At 41.8% G+C, this 27331-nt stretch overlaps 1 protein-coding gene across 7 annotated transcripts in view; it reads right to left on the bottom strand.

Annotated features, from left to right (window-relative positions):
- NLGN4X (neuroligin 4 X-linked) overlaps positions 1-27331 on the bottom strand; it is a 280611-nt gene that overhangs the window by 147646 nt on the left and 105634 nt on the right. Inside the window, exon 1 of one of the 7 annotated variants that reach the window (XM_073902153.1) lies at positions 22079-22216. The exons of 5 other annotated variants lie outside the window; for them this stretch is intronic. The gene's annotated coding sequence lies outside the window, so the exon portion shown is untranslated. Of the gene's footprint in view, positions 1-1019; positions 1108-22078; positions 22217-27331 lie in introns of those variants that run through there. One more of the 7 variants, XM_073902154.1, reaches the window with a different exon arrangement.

Below are 27331 nucleotides of genomic sequence, written 5' to 3'. Positions count from 1 at the left end.
ATGCTGGGGGGCACGAGGTTCACAGTTAACAGGCTGTGAGCCCCAGTCCTCAACTGATCTCTGCGGAGTTATTCGCTCATTGTCATTCTCAGGTTCCATATGTATATAGTGGAGTTAATGCATACTGGCCCAACTAAGTAGACTGACTGAGATAAGGCTTCCTTCAGTTGTCTACTCAAATGCCACCTGGGACAGACGCCTGTCCTCACCCAGCTCCTCCTCAACCAGTGCCAACCCCCCCCCATCCTGCTTCGGTGATCCCAAAGTCACTCAACACGCAGAGGTTGGCCCATTTTCTATTCCGGAGCCTACCTATGTGAGTTCACGTCCCCACATTAGAACATGCGCACCAGGACGGCACAGAGCGGTCAGTACTCATTACGGCTTTGTCTTCAGTGTTGGGCACATAGTAGAGACTTGTGCCCGTGTGTTTCCCATGAGAGCGAATATCCTAAAAACACGGAATTACATCCGGCACATAGTAAACAATAAATGTGAGCTGAGATCATATGTTTAAAATACTAAGGAGATCATCGGCACCATCCTGTTATTTTGCCACCCAAGGGGAAAGGGGACTGACGTTGATTGTGAATGCCCACCTTCTGGGAATGCTTACCACAACCCTCTGTGGACTCATTATCCCAGTTTCCCAGAGAGTTGTACCAAATCCCTCCAGAGGACACAGGAGAGATTTCAAACAAGGTCTGTGTGACTCAGACACACTTGGTTCTTTGATGCGAAAAGGTTTTCTCTTCTTGGTCACATTCTCTAAAAACTGCTGGGGGAGGACATGAAGCTGTTAGATCCCCTGTCTTGTTGAGGAGCTTTCTGTTTAGGAGATAATGTGAATGTATGAAAAACACAGTAGGAGCCCCATCGAAATGACATTAATTGACCATTTTCGGTCCAAGCACATGGCAGTCCCGTACGGTTCCAATTCATATATACTAAGAAGAAATTCCTGTTATGTTCCAAGTGACTGTTCCTGACATTCTGAATCCCAACCAGGAATTCCTTACCTTTTCTAGGTCACAGACTCCTCTGAGGATAGGATCCTTTCAGTGCAAAATACATTCTCATCTACCCACAAAAGTGCCACACAGGTTAAGGGGTGCTTCTTAGACCTCCTGGGAATCCATGGGTCTCAGCTCCATGGAGATCATCTACTTCCAAGGATGCAAAATTATCTCTAGCTTGACCTAGATGTGATATAAGAAATGGGTATGGCCTCAGACTCTTAGGACTACATGGAAATTTGACATTTAAGTGAGAGGAGCACATGTCTCTTTTCTGATCTAAATGTATTCTCAAGGGATTGGCATGTTTACATAAAGCCACTCAAGCAATACTGACCGAAAGCAAGCTCTCTATTATTTGGGAGGAATATATTTAGCTTGGAAACTGTCCCTTGGAAAATAATAGCAACAGTGCCTTTCTTTAGAAAACAAATTGACCTGGTTGATACAAGATTATAGTATTTAATGTAATAGTCAATCTTTGATAAGCAATCTCCGGGCGTCTCCAGTCTCATGGAGAGAGAAAGTGCCTGTCTAGTCGAGGGGATGGTGGGAGGACCTTGGGCAGGGGTTTCAGACTTCAGTCCAGAAGCTTGTCCCTATTTTTTCCCTTCTCTGCTACCAACTATTCATTTGACCACAGTTATGAGCCACGTCTTTAAGATGAGGTTTAGACGATACGATCTCTAGAGATGGTTGCAGATGGACAATCCACCATCGGGGACCCACAGATCTGCATCACTTTTAACACAACTTTGTAGAACTACCGGACACACAGTGGAATTGTTCAACCCAGGTTATTGTTTTCCTCCTCTTGTGCAGTAGAAAGGCATTCTCTCTACCCTCTCAAGGCCCTTGTAATGACACCCTCACCCCGCACACCCAGTACACATTAGTATCCCGGGAACCAGTTGGATATGCAGGTGATGACAATGTGGATCCTGGACAGGCCAGAAAGGAATAGAGAACGCAGAACACAAGAGGGTGAAAAGAATTCTCTTACTCCTCAACCTCCTGTCTAAGGGGAAGGAAGCAGGTGGGGCTTGCATATAGGTGTGTGGGTTGATTCATGCATATGTGTATAATGGTCAGACACACATATGTGTGCATTGATGGGTGAGTCCCTAGATACATCCTCAGTCTATCAAAATGAACTCATAAGAATATATGTAAGAATCACCACCAAAGCAAAAATTCACCTGATATTATGGTATGGAATAAAAATAATAATTAATAATAATAATAATAATAATAATAATAATAATAAAAACTTGAGTATAATAGTAATTCTCTTTTCAATGCCTGTGGATAGACTTTCACAAACAACATGGGTAGTACCTGCAATTCTTTTCCTTTTCTCTAGGTTATATTTGTTCTGATTGCATTTATTGATATGCAATTAGATGTCTATTGAATCTAATAAAAACATTAAGCTTATTTTTAAAAAGCCTGATAAACTAAAATAAAAACTAATTGTCACCAATTAATATAGCAGGTATACTCTGTGCTTAGACTCTCAGAACCAAAATTTTAAACTTTAATTGTATGCAGAGTTCTATTAAACAGCTTGGTTATCAGGTTTTTCCATAAGTATATATTTTTAAAAGCTCTATTTATCTGAGAGAGACAGCGTTGGGGAGGGGAGTGGAGGCAGAGGGAGAGGAAAGAGAGAATCTCAAGCAGATTTCCTGCTGAGCGAGGAGCCCAACATGGGGCTCAATCCCACAACCCTGAGATCATGACCTGAGCCAAAATCAAGACACTTAACAAACTGAGCCACCCAGGCGCCCCCATAAATACTTTCCTAACAGAAAGAAAATGCAAAGTAGGCAGAGTAGCAAACATGACAGCTGGTCTACCCCATGGTGGAGGGGTAGCTAATGGAGAGGTACCTCCAAACCCAAAGTTTCCTAGAGATTTCCCAGGGAGAGATCCCCTTGATACTCTTCCTTGCAGTGGAAGCTTCCAGACTCACGCCTGCCTGGTCCAGTCAAAGCCTCGGGGTGAGAGGGTGTGTCCGAGTAGGCTTCTTCCAGGTCGGCAGGCTTGCTGGACAACATGGCCCCAGCAACAAGAGGACAGGGTTTGCCTCCCTGGGGAAGAAGCTGGGAGAGGAACAGAGGCATACCACTTCCAAGAAAAGCATCACCCACATCAAGGGCATAAAAAGATACCAGGTCCGGAAGGCATGACACTGTATCACTAGAGCAAGAAGTATTTTCCTTTCATCCTTCCCTCTACCCTTGGTCCGTATTCTAGAAACCAGAAACCAAACTCAGAACGGGGCTCGCAAGAGGGGTAAAAAAACAAGGTGATGCAAGAGGAAAGAAAGAGTACATTCATCTTATTTTCCAAAAATGGGGTCATGCTGCCAACATACAGTTGTGACCACAGGAAGTTTTATCAAAGATTGAGACAAAACACCAGAAGACCCCCTACATTTCTTCGACGACGCAAGGATGCATAAAGGCTTAAACCATTCACGCCCCATTCTCTGTTAAATTCTTGACACTTAGCACAAATGAAGCAAATGAACATTTTAAAAAATGCACTGGATAATTTTCCAATATAAAATAAAAACAAGTCCTGCTCCCCCCTTTTCTTTAGCCTGGTTTCACCCAAGGCAATGCTGTGGTTCTAATATTCTGTAATTTGGCAAAGAGTCATCTACTTCATGCATTGGTCAATCCAGAGATCATTTGCTAAGTAACATTTGAAAACACAAATGGCCTAAGCATCAACAACACATAAATATGTCAAAGAATTCATATAGATATGTGCATTTCTATATGCATGTATGTATATACATACATATGGATGTATAGTATATATGTATGTTTGTATACATTTTCCAGGAAAATGAAGTGGGGAAAAGCCTTTTTACAAGATTTAATAATGGCCTGGGACCTTCCCAGATGGAGAGCGGGGAGGAAGACATCTGAGTACAGCTCAATATAAAGAAGGCCTGGGGGCCTGTAGGAGAGCAGGGTATGCTCAGGGAAATGTGAGCAGTTTGTTGCAAACAGCAAGAGCACACTCACAGTATACGGAGGTGGAAAATGGAGGGAGCTGACCCTGGAAAAGAAACACACGGACATATTTGAAAGATCCTTCTGCATTGTCTCAAAGGTCTTTGGTTCTCTGGGGTAGTAAACAGGCAGCCTAGAGAGATGTGGTCATGATTCGTCTTTAATTAGGAAATGAAGTCATCAGACCTGAGAATTGGGACATGCGTATGACAGTCCCATGAAGGATGGATTGGAGGTAGTAGAGTGACAGTTTAAGTGGCCATCCAAGCTAAGATAATGGTGTTAAGAGTTACGGCAGTCGCTGTGGGCATCTGAGGAGACAGCACACACTCAGAGATCTTTTCCAGGCAGAAATGATGGGATGCAGACAGCTTCTGAGTAAGTGGTGAGAAAGAGGGAGTAAATTATGCCCGAGTTCTTATCTTGGACATGCTAGTGTTTGGGTGCCTTTGATCAACACGAGGTGCAAAGGGAGAAAAAGGCTTTAAAGGAAAATCATCTGTCAACATTTGGACATGTTGAGTTTGGAGTGTCGATATGACATTCAGACACAGCCTTTTCAGAGGAGTTAAAAATACAATCTCTGTGACTGAAATTAGTGGTCTGGGTAGCCAATGAAGACAAGAATCATTCATAAAGATGTACAGCCGAAACCGTGTGGGTAGACTGAATCATAGATTAACTATAAAGAGGTGAATTGAGGCCAAGGACAAAATGTTGAAGAGGCTGATATTCAAGAGGGAAGTAAGTAGAGAAAGGACCTCACGGGGCCGTGGCAGAGAACCAGAAGAAAGGAGCACAGTGAAAATTTAGGAATAAAGGCTGGACCAGGGTGACAAGCACTCATGAAATGTGATAAGGAGTTGCCATTGGTTTTGGCAATGTAGGCATTACTGGCCGTACTATAATGAGATTATTTTAGCATGAGTTTGAGGAGGGTGGAAAACCGATTTGGGGAGAAAGGGAAGAGAAAGAACGAAATGAAGCTTCTGATTTCAAGAAATGTGTCTGTGAATGAAAGGAGGAATGTATGTCCTAATGTAAATTGGTGCAGCCAGTATAGAAAATGGTATGGAGGTTCCTCAAAAATTAAAAGTAGAGGTACCATATGATCCAGCACTCCTACTTTTAGGTATTTACCCAAAGAAAATGAAAACAATAATTTGAACATATTCACCCCTATGTTCTCTGCAGCATGATTTACAACAGCCAAGATGGACGCATGGATAAAGAACATGCCTCTTATACATTGGTATATGTATATAAAATGGATTATTATTCCGCCATGAGAAAAGGAAACCCTGCCATTTGTGACGATACAGATAGAACTTGAGGGCACTATGCTAAGTGAAATGGTCCGGACAGAGAAAGACAAATACTATATAACTCATTATAGGTGAAATCTTCACAACAGCAACAACAAGCTCACAGATACAGAGAACATACTGGTGGTCACCAGAGGTGGGGGGTGGGGGAAATGGGTGAAGGGGGTCCAAAGGTACAAACTCAGTTATAAAATTAAGTCATGGAGACGTAATGTACAGCAGGAGGACTGTAGTGAATAACACTGTGCTGCATATTTGAAAGTTGCTCGTAGAGTCGACTTAAAAAGTCCTCCTCATAAGAAAAAAATTGATAGTAATTATGTAGATGTTAACTGGACATTTTGATCATTCCACAATATATAGAAATACCAAATCATTAAGTTATACACCTGAAATAAATATGTCAATATACCTCGATTTAAATTTTCATAAAATTGTTCATTCTATTAACATATGCGGAAATACATAAGAAGTGAATAAAATGATTGATTTGCTGCCCTAAGAAAAGAAGGAACAGGTAGACAAGGTTGAGGCTGTTTAGGGTGGAAAGACAGAATGGCCAACGGATAGGGAAGAAGTACTCGAGTTGGTGGTAGGGGTTAGCTTCTAGATCACAAGTGTAAGGTTGAGTGCTGCCCAGATTCTGGAGAACAGGAGAGAGGTGGGTGCAAATTGATCTGCAAACGTGCTGTGCTATATGGTCTCGGGGAGTTCATTCTTGATGGATTCTTTGTTCTCTCTGTGAAGAGGGAGGAGGCTATTTTCTGACAACAATGAAGGTGGGAAGATAGAGAATAGTGGAATGGATGCCAAGGGAAATGGATATGAGAGCTGCCATCCACCCATGAGGTCGCCCCCGTTTCCTGAAACCGCATAGTGATTGATGGTGAAGCGAATCGGTGCCATAATTCCATTGGCTCCAGGGACCAACACTATGGGACCAAAGAAACGGATGTCTGGGGTCAGCAGGATAAGCTCAACCCAAGCAGAGGAGGGAATCGAGGGCATCAGGGAGGGTTCAGTTCAGATCCCATAACCTATGCCTCACACCCGGTGGCTGAAAGCAGAGGCACCACTCGCAGAGCTGTAAGGCTTCATGGAAGACCTATCAAAGCGGGAGACAGACTAGGAGCTCAGCGCCACTGTTGTAAAAGGGGTCAGGAACAGGAAGAGGGGAAGCTTGAGGAATGATAAGATCCTACTGAGGACCTAGGGGATGGCTGATGAATAGAGCCTAAGTTCTTCCAAACAGGGGAGATCAAGAAGCTCGTATGCTTCCATTGTTTCTGGGCCCTTTCAGTCAATGCTGGTGGCATAGAGAGAACACCAATGCTTCCAAATCCATGTTAAAACAGGTGCACTTTCGTCCTTCACTTGTACAGTAGAAGAGCTCTTGCTTCAAATATTTATGTGATAGGTTGGTTTGGGGCATTTATGTCTATCTGGGATAACCCTAACTAGAATGCACATGGTATTCCAAGTCTGCACAGAGACTCTGCTAACATAGGCTCATGCAATGTTTTCTGACATGTTTTCAATACCCATTCTGAGGATCTTCCTAAGCTTGGTGGACCACAGTAGCACGTTGCACCTGCCAGAGGGCAGACACTGAAATATGGTCTTGTTGATGATGTGAATCAAGCCAGGGTCTTCAGAAAACCATCTATGGTTGATTCTGGTGCCTCTCTCTCTCAGGGGTGACTGATAACTCAGAAGCATTTGTCTTTACGGGGTTAGAGGCAGGCAAAGGGCCATGAGAGGAGCAGTGCAGGCATGGCAAGGGGATCTGGAATAGGGTGGCCTGCAGGGGGTTGGCATCCTGCGTGTGCACACTCTGCCACTTCTTACTTCCAACACCTTTAAATCAGTGTCTGTTTCCTGGACGTTGCATGAGTTTCATGCACACTATTTTATGGTGGTATTGTAAAAAAAAAAAAAAAAAAGTCAAGCAAGAAAACTCACGTAAACATTAGAAAAATGAACTATGATTATCATTATTACTATTATTTGCTGGCAGGTGGGTTATGATTCCATTAAGCTCAGATGGAATCTGTCACACTTACCGGACGCTGACGGGATTATGAGGCGTAAGTAGATGCATGTCAGTGCGCTAGCTTTCCAAAAGACAAATGGATAGGAGTTAAAAGGTGGGGTGGGTGAGGCCAGGAAAACAGGGTTTAGGGAGGAAAAAAAGTGTTTTCATGTGTAATGACTGCTTTCAGGATATGAAATAAAATTTTTGAAAGCCAAGATGTTGTAAATGATATAGTGTATTGCTCCTTGGTTGACGGGTTTCTCCCAAGCCAAAAAAAAAAAACCAAAAAAACAAAAAACAAAAAACAGAAAAAGGCAGTGACAAATAGGAAATAGAACTATAAAGCAGAATGATCTGGAAGCCATATATTCCTCTGAATGGATTTCCCTGTACCAGTGAAGCACAAGAAAGCTTCTGGGACCCTCTGGGGTTCTCAGCCCAGATCTCAAAATCGGGCTGATGGGGACAATCATTTTGACAATGCATCAATTCTCTCCCAAATATCAAGGAATTGTTTGTGTTTGTTTCAATGTGTGGCTTTCTTCCATGTAAGGGAGCTTTAACTAAATGGATTTGGGAAAAAAATCATCCCGTCAGCTGAGTCCAAACTCTAACCTGTGTTTTTCTTCTCCAACATATTAAACCATCTACTCTCCCCCATGCTCTCTTCTCACACAGGTGTAGATCTGCACAGCCTTCAGGATTATTTTTTCTTAATATCAGGCTTATTGTGAAGAATTCAAAGAATGCGTGAGCATAGAAATAATTATGGTTTTCGCTTTCTCTGCCAATCCCTGTCTGTCCGCAAGGCATGGTACCTTACTCCCCTTCTTAGAAGTAAACACTGCTTATTTGTTTATTTCTGGACTCTTTTCTGGGCTGTGACACACACAGACACATATTTGTGTACACACATGCATACATACAGAACATTTTAAATCTACATATGTACACCCACATGCAAATGTATGGATAACTATAAATACACATATGTGTATATTCTCGTATATGTCCATATATAAGTATCTATAGAATGCCCATATAGATTTAAGTGTTAATGTAAATATTATGGATCTTCACATTTTTGCTTTGCTTGTTCTCTTTTAAATGAAAAGTGGTTTTACATTTACAAGTGTATACAAGAATTCGTTTACTCATTCCCCTGATGAGAAAAACTTCATTAGCAATGGACGTCTATGTCCATGCAAGCCATAAATGGAATGTTTTGTGTCCCCTCAAAATGTATATGCTGAAACCTAACTCCCAGTGGGATGGTATTTGGAGGTGGGGTCTTTGGGAAGTGACTGGGTCAGGCAGGTGGAGCTCCCATGAATGGGATTAGCGTCCATATCAAAGAGACCCCTGTAAGCCTTCTGGTCCCTTCTACCATGTGACTACACAGAAAGAAGACAGCCATCTAGGAACCAAGAGGCTGGTCCTCACCAGGCACCAAATCTACGGGCGCCTCAGACAGATTCCTGAGAATGAATGGCTGGAGGGAAATGTGAGTCTCTTTTTAAATTTTAGCATAGAATATGAAATTTCTTTCAAAACTCTCCACCAATTCATCCACCGACTAGCAAGGTGCAAAAACACTTATTTGACCATGCCCACAGATAACTGAATTTATTTTTGTCATTAAGCCAGGCAAAAGGATAATACAATAAAGTAAAATAGACTTGGCTTTCCTTTAATGTGGGGAATGTGTTCGGGTACGTCTCTTGATGAGTTGTAGACATTTTATTTCTTCGACTATGAGCTTCCTTAATGGCTTTGACACAGTCATTTGCAACTTGTTCCTCTCCTTTCTGGTGCCCTGTAATTAGTCACTTTTATTCTCAATTTGCTATTCTCATCTACACACAATTTCCATATCCCACCCGTAGCATTTCCCTGCTACAATTCACAGCGGGGCAGGCATTTTGCACGCGCCGAAATTTGCAAGTCCGTGAGCAGGGGAAAGGTGAAAAGTGGTACCTTTTGGAAATTGGCCAAAAATGCCAACTAAGGCAGTTCCATTTTCTATGTGACATTTGTCATGCTCCATGCACGGAACATTTTAAATTGCACACCTGACCTTTTTAACAATAGCAGGAAATGCCAAGAGAAAATGCAAAGCTCTTCATTTTCTCCCTTAAGCCCCCATAGAAGCCATTTTTCACGGTCCATGGCTAGAGTCTATGATAAGATTATCAAGGTGCCTGAAACAAGCCATCAATTTCCAAGCAGTTTTCCATCCATCCAGGGGAACATCACGCACTCGTGTGGCATGTTGTAGGGACCTTGATTTCCTTAGCTCTGGTTAACAAAAGCTGCTGCATAATCCTACATGAGTCAGTCTGAGATAAAGAAGAAATCAGCCCTTGGGTATAACCTGACAAGTCCCCGTCACCATTTTAAGAACAGAATTCCTTAAATCCTATCAAGTTACTCAAGAGCGGGCAATAAAAAGTCTTCTCCCAGTGACCCTTAGGAATCCACACCAGAAAGAAGAGAAATAATAAACTTCCACTTTGTCCATCAAAGCGCCGTATCATCTACTAGTTTCTACTTAGCTTTTGAACCGTAGTTAACAATGGATGTTTGCTGAGTGTTGAACCTGTTTAATGATGACCGAAGAAGAATATATAATGGCAAATTCACGTAATTATCTTAAATTAATGAACACATCTCCACAGAGGTAAGAGCACACAATTCACAGCACACAATGAAGAATATGAGTATGTATAGTCACTGGAATTTGGGCTGACTTAATCGCAGTCAAATAATTTTTCAATGGCTGCGATTTAAGAATGAATTAAGATGAAATATTAAGAAGTACTTCTCTATTATCTGAACTACTTTCATTTATGGACAGTAAGATTTCTGGTTATATGTCTTTGATAGCAAAATCACTTATTTTTTTCAAGATGTCAAAAAATAAAATGGCACGGATACGAGATCTAAAGTGTGAGTTTTCATGTTAAATTAAGGAAAACACGTATCGTGTGAAATTCTTCAGTTTCCTTTCAGAAACACATCTTGACCATCCCTTTCTCAAAAGAGGCTCTTCGGTACCTATTTTTCTTTTATGTATTTAGACTTTCAGTTCCTAAAATCACAGCATCGGGGGAGGCACTGAGGTTCCGATTTGTCATAAACAGACCATAAAATGCAACCGTCTTCATAATCGTAAGAATTATTACAACAATAAAAATCCCAGGGATGGGGGGGAGGGGGGAAAAAAGAATCCAAGGCATCAGAAAGAGGAGTAAAAAAATAAAAAGTACAGACATGAAAACGCCGTTCTTGCTTGTGTCCAGCATGGTACCTGTCTGGCCCCCCCGGCCCCCACCACTCTGTCTGCTTGCCTCTCCCTTTGATCCCTCCCCCTCATGCTCTATCACTCTCTCTCAAAAAATAAACAAACAAATAAATAATAAAAAAAGAAAAACACCCCGCCTTATGGAGTGTCTGCTTCCTAGAAAGTCTTGCAACAAATGTGTGCTGTGTGTGCTTCGTTTACCCACAAGGATTAGTCATGGCAGTACGTGAAAACCGAAGTCCTAAAGCATCTTTTGGTTGTGATCAAAATGCTTTGCTTGTTTAGGTAGAAAGCATATCACCGATTTCCCCCAGGATACAACTGAGGGAATTGCTCCTTCCTGACAATGCATACATCGCGTGGCACCGGGGTCCTTCCTATCAGGGACGGTGACGTAACCCATGGCCACGACTTGCATACATCACGGGGCATTATGACACGAACACATAGCTTTTGACTTTACTATCCAGTAAGCCCACTCAATTACTCGCATCTCCAAGAAAACTTTGGTGTATCCCCATCAACCCGTTTCCAATTTTTGTAACTGCAAAGTTTGCCTTTGGTTGTTTTTGTGGCATCCTTAAAAAAACAGTGGCGTTGCAAGTAACATTCAGACAACTGCAAACAAGCACGTTTCCATACCAAGTTTTATGATTTTCTATTAACTCAGGTTACCTCCCTAGAATGTTCTATTTCAGATCATCCTTCCTCATTCATATTATAATTTATTACATAACACTTATATGTCATTTATCATATTTAATTATAATATTAATATTAAATGATATTATTTATTATAGGTGAATGGCTTATTGTTGATATTATTATATTTAAACTATTATTATTTAGCAGGATTTTGCAATCAGACGATGCTTGATGTGACAGAAATGATACTGAACATCTTATAATCGTGGGAGGTTGCCACGGTCCCTAAATCATTGACACCCCTCCGGTTTTCCTTTCAAATACATATCATTCATATTAACACTTACTATCTAGGACTTTTACATTATATGTTTATGTTGCTATTTATTGTGTATACATTACTTATTATGGAGGTTATGATATTTAAATAATTATTCCTTGAATAATATTTTGTTCCAAGCATTAATCTCAAAGGACGCTTGCCGTGAAGGCAATGGCTTCCAAAATCACACATCATGAGGCTGCACTGTAGGAAAAGACAATGCTCTTTACAACCTCAGTTCAGACAGAAATACAGAAAAAGATCAACTCTTTACATGGGCCTGTAGCTGAGCACCTTGTAAGCGTCGAGTGCAACCCACCTGGAGTGTTTCCCATGCAGGTAAGTGATCCAGACAGAAGCCAAGGGGAGAGCCCATCTGACCTTCTATTCCCTTACCCAAAGTCTAAAAGTATTATTTTTTTTATTTCAACTTCTTATTTAAATTCTAGTTAGTTAACATACACGGTGATATTGGTTTCAGGTGTAGAATTTAGGGATTCATCACTTACATACAACATCCAGTGCTCATCACAACGAGGGCCCTCCTGAATGCCCATGACCTACCCCTCCACCTCCCAAGTCTAAGTGTATTATTGCTGGACCACAGAGTGATCTGCTGATGAGATGTCCCCATTGCTCCCCGCCCAGAGGAATCTATCCCAACACGGACCGTGACTGACCCTTGCTTCACGTCCTCCAACGGGGACCAAAATGACCTGGCCACTCTCTATGTTTCTAGAGGGAACTCATGCCTCTCTTCTGCTGGTATCTACACCAACAAATGTTCCAGCCCAACGCCCATGCACAGGATGTTCTCACTCGCCATTCTTCACCTCCCTACTGTGGAACGCCCGTTCTAGCCCTCTCTGAAACACGAGGTCAGCTGGCTTGCTCATGACCACAACACTCCTTTTCCTCCATGGCACTGATCACACTTTGCACTTTATATTCACTGGGCTGTTCGTTGTATTGTTGGTTGTCCCTGTATTTCTACCGTAAGCTCCCAGAAGGCAAAGACTGAGCATCCCTCCCTTGACCATTTTCCCCACAGAGCCTAGCACAGCGCCTCACACAAGTTACCTGGTTAAAAAATGCTCACGGGGGCCCTGGGTTGTCCAGTCGGTTAAGCACCTGACTCTTGATTTTGGCTCAGGTCATGATCTCAGGGTCGTGGAATCGAGTCCCACAGCCAGCTCTGCACTCAGCACGGAGTCTACATATCCCTTTCTCTCTGCCCCTCCCTCCTGCTCACCCATGCTCTCTCTCTCTCAAATAAATAAATAAATATCTTTTATTGTAAAAAAAAAAAATGCTCCTTAAATCAATGAATGGAACAAAAACAATCCCTACATAATAAAGGGACAATTTCAACATGTTAACTTAGCATCTAAGATAATTATAAGTAAATTCCATAAAGCAAGTCATAATTTGGCAAGAACTTCATTTCATCCACTCGATACATTTTTCCGTAATGATAAGAAAATTGCGAACACAGCATTAAACTAAATTTCTACAAAGACTATATATAATCTGACGTATCACATAGGTAAGTTGCAACGAGTGGTATGTAGGTGCCGTTTGCTAAAAGCAGGTAGTTAAAGATGAGTAAATGTTAATGTCTATTGAGCAAACAAAACTGAATGAATACCTAACCCTCTCCATTCTGAGACTGTATCTCCCTGTCATCCCGTATTACCCATTAGGACTTTTATGCATGGCAATACTGCCTGGGTAAAAACAAGAGCTCATTAATATATCTGTGCAAGCCTTAATTATTATCATACAATAATTCCATACAGCACCTAGAATTTTTCTAAGAACACAGCAGGTTATTTGAGAAATAATAGCAAAATTGAAAGCTACAGGAATTGAGGGGTATTCTTATTTAAACTGGAGTTGCCTACCAATGGTAAAAGATACATTTTAAATATCTACAAGTGGCATGTAATTATTTTCAGCCTTTTCTTACCCATATATCCACCCCAAGAGTATAAGGAAGAGAGAAAGCAGAAGTCAACGTGGAGAAAGACGACCCTCTCCCCATCCAGAAAAAGGGTTGGTGGGGGAGGGAGACATAGGAAAAGAGTGGAAACCACCCACCGTTCCATTTAGCAAAAGGTTTATGGGGTGGTGATGCCAGGTCAAGTAGGATCTTGCCGAAAGGGTTCAGGATGGCAAACTTGCAAATGTCCCAGTAGGACCTGATAATATAAACACTAACAGTCTCCAAGCTCTGCACTAAGATCAGCTCTCCTGGAAAGATGAAGCTGGAACATGCTTTAATAACCTAATTTTAGTTTTTCCTTTTGTACGTATTTCCTAATAATCTCAGGGTTGAGCTGAACTTGTAGGGTCTGATCATCCCATTTTCTCCCATCATGAACATATCTATCATCCATCCATTCCACTATTAATATATTTAGATAAACGTAAGTAAAAATTATTTTCATCTTAAGAATTTTAAGAAGGTACTAGGGACGATGGGGTAGAATGTTAGTGTCACATACCTGAGATGGAAAATTAGCAAATAATTATTATGTCATATCTTTATCTTTACGTTTACTTTTACTCTGTTTTGATTCTACTTTATTAGAACCTCATTTTAGGATGTATGAAAGTGGTTAATATAAGCACACCGAGTTGCATGTTTGTTCCCATAAAAAACCATGTTTATGGTGTTGTATGTAGGAATACAAGAATAACAATACAATTTCATTTTTTAAATCAACAGTGTAAGTTTTAAGAATCAATTAAAGAACATCCCTGCAAATTGTATAAAAATACCAGAATCTTACAATCTTATACGTCTGAACTGTGTGAAAGATCTAAAGCAGGATTTTCATTGGCATATGGTATATTCAACAGCAGTGGTTCTCAAGCAGGGATGACTCTGGAGGTTATTTGACAGTGTCTAGAGACATTATTGGTTTACATAACTTGAGGTGGGGGCCCAAGCCAGAGATGGTGCTAAACTTCTTACAAGGCACAGGGTGGCCCCACCTAATAAAGAATTATGCAGCCCACAGGGACAGCAGAGCCAAGGTCGAGAAATCTAGTCTCACAGGGAAGAAACAGAGGAAGGAGGGAAAGGAAGAAGAAAGAAAGGAAGGGAGAACAGAAGGAAGGGTGTCACAGACATGGATTAGAGAATAAGACATAGCCCAACTCTCTCCGGGGGAAAAAAAAAAAAAATTGGCTCATAGAGTAAGAGTGTATGAGAACTGGCTTTTTCCCAATTGAGGAAGATGTTTCTCACTATTTCCTCCCTCCCTTTCCACTTCCTTCCTCCTTCCTTCCACCTTCCTTCCGTCTCCTTTCTTCTTTCCACCTGGCCCCCTCTGTGTCACTCTTTCTTGATAGGGTGACAATCTCTCAAAGGAAATAGCTTCCACTTACATTGTTAGCACATAAAACAACCCTGAGAGACATTCCCTCTATGGGAAAATCACATCGTGATAAGACATAGTTTGTTAGTGAATTTCTGAGCTCACTATCCAAGGTTGTAAGAGAACTAAGGTTGATCTCCCCCATACATGTTGCCCCAACGCTGTGAGCTAAAGGATACCTGAGCGTCCTGAGTAATGGGAAAACTGGGAGAGATTGGCCACGAAGAGACCATGTCCATAGTTGCATGAACATCCGCGCACGGGAGTAGGCACCTGTCCAGTGGTCGAATCAGTAAGAGAGGGGTGCTCTGACATGGTGGAGAAGCTGGGCCCCTAAGTGGGCTCAAATCTCACACGCGAAGCTCCTGTCTAACGGAACAGCAAACCTGTCTGGGGAAAGCATCACCAACATAGTCCTGAAAGTTCCCACAGATTAAGATCAAACACGAGCTCACAGTCAGAGATAGACCCACAAACACACATAAACATACAGCACTGAGAACTCTATGTAAAATATGAATAGCTATGTAAGAAATGTTTTGATAAATGAAGGATGGAATATAAGAAGAGAAGCAAGAATCAGGAAATCACTAGGAATTACAAAGAAGGTCTTAAAAAAGACCACACAGAAATTAAACAAGTGGAAACCGTGAGTGTTGAAATAAATACAAACCCATGGACTAGTCAAAGAGCAGATCACACACAGTAGAAAAGAGAATAAATGGAAGCTATATCTAGAAAATGTTATACACCAACAAGCTCCTCTTTGGGGGCACCCGACTGGCTCAGTTGGTGGAGCGTGCAACTCTTGATCTCGGGGTCACGTGTTCAAGCCCCATGATGGGTGCAGAGCTTACTTTAAAAAATAATGGTAAATAAAAAATTTTATAAAGCACAGCAAAGATATGGAAATTAACAACTGGAAGTGAACTTAGGTGACATTTGTATGAAAATAAAAATTTTGGGGCACCTGGCTGGCTCAGTTGGTTAATTGTCTCTGCCTTCAGCTCAGGTCATGATCCCAGGGTCCTAGAATCGAGTCCCGCATGGGGCTCCCTGCTCAGCAGGGAGTCTGCTTCTGCCTCTCCCTCTGCTCCGTCACCCCCCTGCTCATGCTTCCTCTTCCTCCCTCTCTCTCAAACAAATAAAATCTTAAAAAAGAAAAAAAGAAAAATGTCTATCTTATCTAAACAAAGTTCCAGAAGGAAAACATATAAAGAATGGAGAAGACATATATTTGAACACTCTTCTAATGCCTGAGCAAATATTTGGAAAATGCTAGTAAATATTTACGATATATATGATGTACGTGTGGAGATAAGTATATATGCATTTAGTAATTTGAGTAACTTGGACTATATTCCCCAAATAGATGCTTCTTGTTATTTAGTCATACATACAAAAATTATCAATAAAAATATCCTAGCACTGAATGGGATTTCCCTAATGTATTTTATATTCTTAAACAATGGAAATACCATACGGAAAAAATAAAACCAATAATGAAAAAATAACGTACTTTTTTTTTCACCACAATCCATTTTTTCACCCTAGTGATAAATAAATATGAAATGCATTCCAGTGTCCTGATTGGAAAGTTACCAAAGTCTGTAATTCTAGTTTTAGCAAGTCTTCTAATGAATGGCATTATGCAAAGTAACTGACAGACTATTCTCATTCATTGCCATGATAACCATGGGAGAAGCTAAGTTTTTTTCTCATTTTACCACAAGTGAGATGCAAAGAGGTTACGTGCATTAATCTGGCATCACTGACATGCAAGTTTTGTAAAAGAATATTTCATTTTTTATCCGTGTTGTACCCCTAAGTGTTAGGAATGATGTAGGGCATCTAAGTGGAGTGATTGAAAGATGTTGCCAAATTTCAGACGTTTTTATCTCAGACCTGCTGGGATCCACTGTTGCTTCCGCTGAACCTAAAATCAGCGACCGAATGCCCCAGTTTGCTTGGGATTGAGGTGTTCCTGAGTCATAGGGCTTTCAGTGCCAGACCTCGGGAAGTCTTTCACAAACCAAGGTGAGTAGGTCAGTCTACTGGAGATTTCCATCATGGAGGTGGATGGGACGCTAAACAGGACAAGCACTGCATCTCAAATATACCTGATAATGGGTGAGGCAAAAATCTTGGAGGAAATTTACAAAAAAAGACCCCAGAGGATCTACTTCAAGTTATAAATTTGCATGAGTTATTTATCTGGCTGGCCATGAGGACTTAAATGATAAGGAACCCAACCACAAAATATGGAAGAAAAGTCAGCTATGGGTATCTGTACTGAAGGGGAAGAGACAATAGGGAAATACAGCGTGAAGTTGCCAAGTCAGGGTGCACACATCCAGGGTGAACCATGTGTAAAAGTTTAGTGTTGAAAGAAAGGTTGCATTAAGTAAAAACGAAGGAACAGGCAATTGCATTAAATCTGTACTAGACAATTATGTTCTAGAATATGTGTATTCTATTAGAACGTTCAAAATCACACCCTGAATACAATCGCATCTTTATGAGACTTAATTGTTCAATTCCAAAATTACGGTACGTGTGTGTGATTATGGTAATGTTGACAAATGCATACTGTAATTCGGGTTGCACACTCTTCAGTGATCACATTCCACTCCAGAGAACACATGTAATTCTTCACTCTTGTTGATGCTGGTGTTTAGATGACAATTAAGGGGCGCCTGGGTGGCTCCAGTTGGTTAAGCACCTGCCTTCGGCTCAGGTCATGATCCCAGGGTCCTGGGATTGAACCCTGCGTCAGGCTCCCCGGAGCCTGATTCTCCCTCTCCCCCTGCTTGGGCTCTCTTTCGCTATCTCTCTCAAATAAATAGATAAAATCTTAAAAAAAAAAAAAAAAGATGACAATTAAGACAACAATGGGCGTTGAGACGTAGTAGGTTCCAAATAGCAATGCCTCATTGCTATGAATCAGTCTGTGCTTGTTAACCTCCTAAATTGCACTTTATCTTTCAAGCAACTGCCATCTTAAAGAACTAGACTTTTCACAATGCTCTTTTAAATACTAAAAGAGTTTTGGTTTGGGGCTTCTTTTTTTCAGTATGACATGTTGTTTTTCCGGTCTTTGGAAAGAGGGATTCCACCATTCGTGATTGCAGTGACTATAAATAATGATCCAAAGAAATTCACATTCATGTAGTATTGTAGGCAAATTCTACCCACGAATGCCAAGGGTAATAACAGAAGGCAATAAATTCTGGTAGTGACGCACAATGGGGACAAATACTACCTTCTTGGTGGACACTTGGCATTATCTTGGAGACATTTTTGGTTATCACACTGGGGATTTCTGATGACATTAAGTGGGTAGAGGAATGCTGCTAAACATCGTACATGCACAGGACAGCCCCCCACAAATGTCAGTAGCACTAATGTCGTTAAGCTCAGTATTTGGGAAAGAAATAGATGGAAGAATCAAAATGGTCCCTGGCTTGGCTCCATGCACCTGCGGTGTGCAGCATCTAGATCTGAATACAGTCTCCAACGTCCAACGTCTTGGAGTTTCTCAGAGGACATCTGAAAATATTCATCTTTAAGCCAATTAATTATACAGATGGAGAACACTCACCCCTAAGATGGAACTGTCTGTTTCCATAACAGCAAGAACTGTTTATGTCATGCACCCCAGGAGGAAACTATGCTTCACAGTGAGATCCAAATTCTATGGAAAAGATCTGGTTTACTCCCCACATGGTGCTGCTCCTGAAAGCTCAGCCAAGTGACCTTCTGGAGAGCTGAGAGGACGTCTATCCACTCGTCTAACACATACAAAGCCTGCAAGAGGGCAGCTCCTTTGCTCTACCTCACATTCTTTCTTGGGCTGTCAAAGCCAATTAACACTGCATCTTCCTGTCTTATCCAGTCACATTTCCTGCACATAAGGACCAGCATCAATGGAAAACGGAAATGATAATCCCATTATTTGAGATTGCTGGCATCGAAAATCCACTCTGTACTGTCCCTGGTAAGATGTGAAACTTTAATGTGTTATCCTCAGAATTAACCTTTAGATTATGCATCTTAAAAAAAGGGGGGGAGGTGGTACAATATCTTCTCACACAATAATTGTATTAGCAAAGCAACTGGCATTCAGTTTTGGAAAGGAATGCTTATGTGTTCCTGGAACTCAAATGCCACTTGCAGAAGAGTGGACACTCACATGCCATGATGTGAGGGCTTCAAGGTCAAAGATGTTAATTTGCTGAGGGCTTTGGCTAGTGGATGTTACAATCCCACCGAAAGAAGCAAACACATATGGACAATGAGCATGTCTTCTTAGCACAGAAACAACAAAATTCAGGAACATACTTGGCTAGAATTGACTATTTCTGCCCCAGCAAAAGGAGGTTTCCAAGTCAAGTTAATCACTGAAATCATGTGTTGGGCTAGTTGGACATCTCAAGGACTCATCATTACCTCAACAGTGTGCTCTACAAACAAGATAAAGATTTTTAAGACCAGATTAAGTAAGAATTACTAAATATTAAGTCAATAAATGTTAACTGGGTGTTCATATTTCAGGAGACAAATCCAGTGGTAATATTAGTATGATGGTTTATCAAACGTCATCATATTCTTTCCAGATACTATAAAATTTAGGGTGTATTACTAGTTTAATTTTGTGTCATCAACAGGAGGATGCTTACTGCTTACACATGCCTCAGAATTGCAATCCTGTTGTGTGGACACATGTTCATTTAGGGATAAATTTAACCAAAAAAAAAAATGGGTAAGACTTATATGCTGAAAATGACAAATACTCCTGAGGAAAAAAAAATTAAAGAAGGTTCAGATAAAATGGAGGGCTAAATCATGTTAATGGATTGAAAGGCTCAAAAGTCTTAAATTGTCAATTTCTCAAATCACTTAAAGATTCATCACTATTTTAATAAAAATCCCCAAATCCCATTTCTTTATTAAAAATGACACACATTCTATAAATCTATATGGTCTTACACCAAGCTTTGCTAAACTTACTCCTAACATTATATGTTTTGGGTTGCTATTGTGAATGGCATATTTTAAGTTTCATTTCCCCCCATGCTTCTTGTTGGACCTCCAACTTGTTGTTAGCTAGAGGTGGGAAGAGTAGGCATCCTTGCTTTGTTTCAGATCTTAAGAGGAAAGCAACTGGTAGGCTGTGATGATGTTCTGTTGGCTATTCTTCTGAAAATATTTTAGTAGTGGTCTACAATGAGCAACAAACAAAATCTAACAAGAAAGTCTCGATGCTATTGCTCCGGTTGTAGAGGGATGGAATTCTGGAGATTCCCTCACCCTAACCCCAGCCAGTTAGCCTGCCTATGTGAGCCTCGAGCAAATCTAGAACCCCAGATCTGAAGATGTGATTTAATGAGATGGGGGAGAAATCGTGAAAGATTACAAACGAAGAGAAACAGAGTGAACTCTTAGCTCTTGCCACAAATATGTACTGTGACCTATTTGTGTTCTACAACAATGCCTTTATCACATGTCCTCTCAACTAAAAAAGACTCCGCGTGACTCATTAGTTAAGGGATGCTTCACACACATGCAACTCAAAGCCATTCCAGCTCAGACGTCCAAAAAAAAAAAAATGACAGATGTCCTCAATTCATGGCCCTTTGCAGTTGCAACGTTAAGAATCAACATCTAGCATTTCAAATCTGTGAGGAACAAGGCTTGTTTGCAATCTAATTTAGGAAAGGAGAAAAGGGAAAAAGGGAAAATCTGACAGTGAGGAATCAAGAACTCTAACCTAACATGTAGGAAGAAAATGAGCCAGGCGCCTGGGTGGCTCAGTTGGTTATGCGTCTGCCTTTGGCTCAGGTCATGATCCCAGGGTCCTGGGATCGAGTCCCATATCGGGCTCCCCGCTCAGCGGGCAGTCTGCTTCTCCCTCTTCCTCTGCCGCTCCCCCTGCTCATGCCCTCTCAGATAAATAAATTTTAAAAAGTATTTTTTTAAAAGAGGACGAAAATGAGCCAATGAAAAACTAGAACAGCACAAGGCATTAGGATTAGGGGAAAATTAGATGCATTTGAGAATCATTCATCTTGCCCAGCAAATGTCTTCTGACTGGGAATAGGAATTCTCCAGGGAAGAGACCACTTTTTAGTTGTCTTTGTATCTCCAAAAGGTCTGTCACCGGGTTAGATGAGAGTAGACACAGAAGATGTTGATCCAATGACTCCGTGTTATTGCAGGAAAGTAACAGGGGAAAGGAACCCATCAGATCATATGTGCCCCACATTACCAATTGCTGGCACACTCCCAAGCTCCCGTGCCAGGTCTCTCACTATTCCCTCCTGCTATCACCCCTTTGCCCTTTGCCTTCGAGCCCCATGTGCATCCTCAGACCCTGGACAGTGCCAGACACCCTCTGACCCTAGAATCCTTGTACACCCCAGTCCCTCTGCCCATCAGCACCTGCCTACCCTAAGGGCCCATCCCTATTTAGCTTCTTGTTCCCATTATCAGTGTGTATCCTGCTGCTGGCTCGATAAGAAGCCCCTGAAATGATTGCTTCCAGCATCAAACACTTAGCTCCAGTCCGAAATTATATGTGTGGGTAATTAGTGGATAGGTTTTCCTCTGCCAGTAGACCAGAGTTTCTCAATCTCAGTACTGCTGACACTTTGGGTCTGATGATTGTTGTGGGGGCTGTCTGCTGTGCTGAAGGACGTTCAGCAGCATCCCTGGCTTCTACCCACCAGCTGTCAGTAGCAAACCCCACCCGTGACAACCCAAACTGTCTCAAGACATTGACAAATGCTCCTGGGTGAAAACTCACCGCCCCGTTGAGAACCACCGCACTAGAGTATAAGCTACATTAACTTAGAAACCTGTCTTCTTTTACTCAATGTTCTGTTTCCCGAGTCCTAGAGCCATAGGAGAGCGCATAGGAAGTGCTCGTGACATTCGGTGGGTAAATGAACAAACCAGCCATAACCTACAAGGATGTTGGTAGGATACACTGAGATACGCAGTTCAGCAAGTCTTACCTAATTTCTATCAAGCTTTGGGGACTCTCCTTTCGTCCTCTGACTTTTGTTGTTACCACAATTATTTTGGTCTTCCTTGCTCCCCAGTTGATGCCTGACTGGTCTCCAAGATGGCAGAACACATTTCCTTATTTACCCAGGGGCTTGGTCCTATGTAACCATCACTAGGCACCGGCCTTTCAAAGCTGATGGGATAATAAACCCACTGCCCATTGTGACATCATCAGGAACTTCTTAACCTCGTAATGTTTTGTGCAGAGCAAGTGCTCATCAAGTATGTGTGGAATGGGCCTGACTTGCGTACATCAGCATGAATTAATACTTCCACATGGATGAAATAAAGTCTGCTGGGAAAAGGATCAGATGACCATGAGATGTGGTTGATGGAAACTCAATAGACTTGGCTCGGCTTGGGAGTAAAATCCTGCAGAATCAGTCTCTCCGAGCCTTGTTTTTCTTATCTCTTGAGCAAAGTGAAACTATGTCTTCACCACCTACTTCATCAGCGGCTGTACAAAATGAGAGGATATCTGTGGACGGCCACAAAGAAGGCAGTTTCTTTGGTTTTATGAAACGCAAAGCCAGGATCTTCACTCAATCAAATCCTATCGTCTGGGATGGCTGAGTGCTAGAAAACAGAGTAAATATATTGACGCAGATAAAAGTTCAATGGGGAGTTCAGTGGGGGGAAATCTATCTCTACACTGGGGCAGTTAACAACAGCATCTTACAGAAGGAGCCACCTGCAATCAGTCTTCACGGTGGGAATCAGACACCGGACAGTAGGCTGGGGAATCCAAGTAGGGAAACACCAGCCATACCATACCAGGGGCAATGTTGTGATTTATTTATTCATCCATGCGCTCCACAAATATTTATTAAGTTGTACTAAGTACCAACAGTATAGTACTGAAGAGAACAAAGCCTGCAATTTTGGAGTTTATATCTGGGGAAGAACGGCAGGCAGGAGTTACACATACGATCAATACATACCTCTCCGGTACAATCAATTCCCTCCTACTGATCCTTATGCGACAGCATCACCGTGGATGCCATCTTTATGCTCGACACAGATTAGACATGGATTGGATTTCAGAAAACAGGGGACTTAGAGGAGCCCGAAGACGCAGGCAAATGGTGTTCGAAAGGAATAGGAACATCGTACCGAAGAAGAAGAAAACAAAGTGAAGAGAAACAGTATTTTCAAACTCTCAGCTTCATGCACCTTGGCAAGGTGCCCCCACAGGAGGTCTGTCTGAAATGTCATCTTACTGTAAAATCCGGTATCGACCAGGAGTTAGATAGACGATAGATTGATCAATAAGTCGGAGATATAGGTGATATGGAGAGGCAGAAACCCTTGCACATGTGTGTTTGCATCCACACAGAATCACATATTCATACATTATATATATACGTATATATAATCTTATATGTGTGTATACAGTCTCGCTCAGATACTTAGCAAAGACCTGAAACTCATTTGCTCATCTAAATGTTTTAAGTGTTATATATATAATTAGTTGACTTTATATGTATGTAAAAAGACTCAGTTCCCATGTAGAGAAGCTAGTCTTTTCAAGAATGATTTATTTTAGAAAGAGAGCGCAAGGGGGAGGGGCAGAGAGCATCCCCAGCAGACTCTGCATTGAGCATGGAGCCTGACATGGGAGTCGATCCCATGACCCTGAGATCACAACCTGAGCCGAAACCAAGAGTCAGAGGCCCAACCAACTGTGCCACCCAGTCACTCTGCAGAGAAGCCATTTATTAGGGCGACAGAGCCAAGATATTTAGTCAATTTGATAAGTACTCTGATCATCAACAAATCACTCCGTTAAAAGCACGCAATGGTCTGACTTGCTGTGTGAAGATGCTCCCTAGGGAAACTGTGGAATTCCTGTTTTGGGGGGAATTATTAAGGTTTGAAAAGACAAGAGTACTTCTTGAGAGGATATAATGCTCACCTCCAGGGGTGTCCTGAAGCTCCTTTCCTTTGGACATTTCCTGGTACTACTAAACATATCTCTGTCAAACAGAGGAGATAGTCACACTGAGTTGAATTTTAAGATTTACTTCCTTTGGCGGCGCACGTAGAGTATTTTACCAACACAGGGGAAAGAAAACGAAATTACATGGCCAAGCTCATGTGGTCGCCACTCTACCAGACTGGATGACTTGCCTGCAGTCTTTCTCCCCCTGGAGGGCCAGCTCCAATTGTTCTTTCCCTACCGTTTAGGAGGAAATGCAACTGAGGCTAATGGGCAGCCAAGAGTCCATGCTTCCAAGAAAGGGTGAGAACAGTAAGGTGCAGAAAAAGGTGATTAAATGGGATTCTGGACTGCCTGGGGCCCAGCAGGCGGCCAAACGCAGTAAGCCAAATGTCATCACGTACAACACCTGCCAAATTTTCTTACAACATACTGAGCCCTCCTGAACAATACGGCATTGACGCTGAACGTCAGCACCGTCGTTCTGGTAGTCTACTATCATGACACGCAGCTTCCTTGTGGCACGGCCTTACCCCACAACACCTGCTAATGGATGACTCGCCACAGCTCAGCACCTCTGTAACGCGATTTCAAAACCTCAGCACTTAATGCTTCAGGATTTCATCTCACAGTGTTGTCTAATTGTAGGTTAAGACATTAATAATTTGCAGTTCCGCACTACACAGAAACCCGTAATATCTCTAAGGCGGGAGAACCGTCAGGGTGTTTCCAACGCGACCATAATGGTGGCATGTTGCACTCATTCTAGAATTCTGTGCAGATGACCAGCAAATCATAGTTATGGAATCTATCTGTGTCAGGTGTGTGTCTGTGTAGGAGATGACTGCGTGTGCGTGATGTCTTTGTGTCTGGGTGGAACAGGTGTATGAGTGGTGTGGGTGTTCATGCATCTGTGTGTACACATTTATGTGCTTGAGAGGTACATGTCCATATATGTACATATAGTCCCCCACTCTCTTTAAAATCTATTTAGTGTTTTCAGATGCCACAGAGATGGACATTTTAGATTCCAAAAATGCTAATGTTTATCCAAAATTTCACCTCCTCCACAAACTCTTTTATAAATTACACATTTGTTTTCTACTTAGTGATAACCAGCCTGAAGAGTTCCTGGAATTGCAAGTACCTACACATTTCTAGAAATACAGAAACGAAACCTGGTGTTTTTCGGTGAGAAGGAAGAACATATTGCATAGCTCTTAGCTTTCTGTGTAATCTTCCCAAGTGAGGGCTTCAGAGAGTATTATAGATGGAAGGAATGTATTATTAACTCCCGTCACAGGTGGATAGGATCTAAATATGCATGAGTTTCTGTGTTAATCTGGTGGGGGGAGGAGGTTATATCTCAGAGTATTCTTCTGTTGCATGTCTGTCTCCTTCCTCGTCTTCTTTCTCTTGCTTGTATCCTGAAGGTCTTTCTCTCTCTATCCCTCTCAGCTGAAGACTGATGGAGAAACGCACATGCAGAAGACACTCAGACCTACACACTTGGGGGAAGTTTCTATGGGAGAAAAAGAAGGCATAGCTCAAGGGAGAGGGATGGTGGGCCATCTGGGAAGACTCAGAAGTGAAAGGGAGGACAAGCAATGACCAGCGGACAGAGGGCCAGCTACGCTAGAGTATCAAAGCCAGCTCCCTGAACATTACCTGGGGGCTCTCACCGTTAATGAGAAGTAGACACCTGTGAGCCACCTGCACAGTAGCGGTGGGGGAGGTGTTAAAGGATGGAGGGCAGGACAAAGGAACCTCACACCCTGACCCACCTTGAGTCAAACAGACCTAAGGGGTGCCTCCAACAGGAGTCTGGATGGACTCACAGATGTTAGACATCTTTGCAGCTTAAACCGGAATAATAATGCATATATCAGAGCAGTAATTTCATTAACAAAATCAGATGAACTTAGACCATGGAATCAACATTATTTTACAACTACCTGAAAATGTACATCCACTTTTTATATGAATTTAACTCACAGCATAGAATATGCGTATGTGTGTATATACAAATATAATTCAGAACATGGAATATTTAAACTGATGTGCTTTAACGCAGGCAAACAATGAGCAAAACAACAGTACCTTAAAAGATGTCTCGTGTTAAGACTTTAGATTAGCTTGTTTAAAACAGACTAATGGGTTTTATGTGAGCAAATATAAGCAGGTTCATTACTTGTCAGTGCTTAGAAAGTATCATCAAACCTGTTATATTAAATGAATTATTATTTTTCTAATGAGTGTTAACTTGGAAATTATCACCTTGCTCTGACTGACAGAATCCCAGAACCATGCCTTGGAAATCTATCCTAATAATTACGTGGGGAGTTTAACTTGCAAATTGAACACAAGAAACCAAGACTTCTCCATCACCTCACTGCTCCACAGAGAAATGCCATTATTTTGATGGGAGCTGGTTTTTTTTTTTTTTTTGGCTTGTATAATCTTCCATAAACATCACCCAGACTCAAGTCGGTATACGTAAGGGAGATAGTTAAGCTGCGTGGTGTCTTGGGGAAATGAGTAAATACGACTTACTACTGCAACAACTGTATGAATTCCAGGCTTGTTTGCTATTCTTGGCAACCTAATGTCCCCTTGACCACTGACCACCATGACCCCTGATCAACCGCTGGTGATCTGCAGCCCTTGAGGATGAATATGCTTTGTGGGGAAGGAGGGAACTGAGAGTCTGTTGGTTTTCACAAGTATGATGCGACACCTCCAGAGGAATCTGGGAACATCATCTCATACAGAATCCAATTCATCAATATTTCTACAGCAAAGCATCTAAATGTCTACCCCAGACTGGAAAATAAAGACCATCCGTTGCCATCTGTCAGGTCAGGCTTTGTGCCAAATGAGTTACAAAACCACTTTGGCGATTTGAACTGGTTTTGACTCTTTTTTTGTTGGATTGGGATATTTTGTGGATAGTGGACTCTGGATCTATACTTGTCCTGGTGTTTATTTTTTATGTTTTTTAAATAGTTTTTTTTTTGAGATTTTATTTCTTTGTTTGAGAGAGAGAGAGCACAAGCGAGGGGGAAGATCAGAGGGAGAGGGACAAGCAGACTCCCCACTGAGTGGGGAGCCTGACGTGGGACTCGATCCCAGGACCCCGAGATTATGACCTGAGCTGAAGTTGGATGCTTTACCAACAGGTGCCCCTCCCGATGTTTATTAACCAGTCTGAAGACAACACCAAAAACAAGGACTCAAGAACATCCCATTTAGAAAAAACGAG

The sequence above is a fragment of the Callorhinus ursinus genome, unplaced genomic scaffold (genome assembly GCF_003265705.2).
Source record: "Callorhinus ursinus isolate GAN/ISIS: 27379988/994484 unplaced genomic scaffold, GSC_fseal_2.0 scaffold16, whole genome shotgun sequence".
Taxonomy (NCBI): Eukaryota; Metazoa; Chordata; class Mammalia; order Carnivora; family Otariidae; genus Callorhinus; species Callorhinus ursinus.
This window is presented reverse-complemented; position numbering and strand designations above follow the sequence as displayed.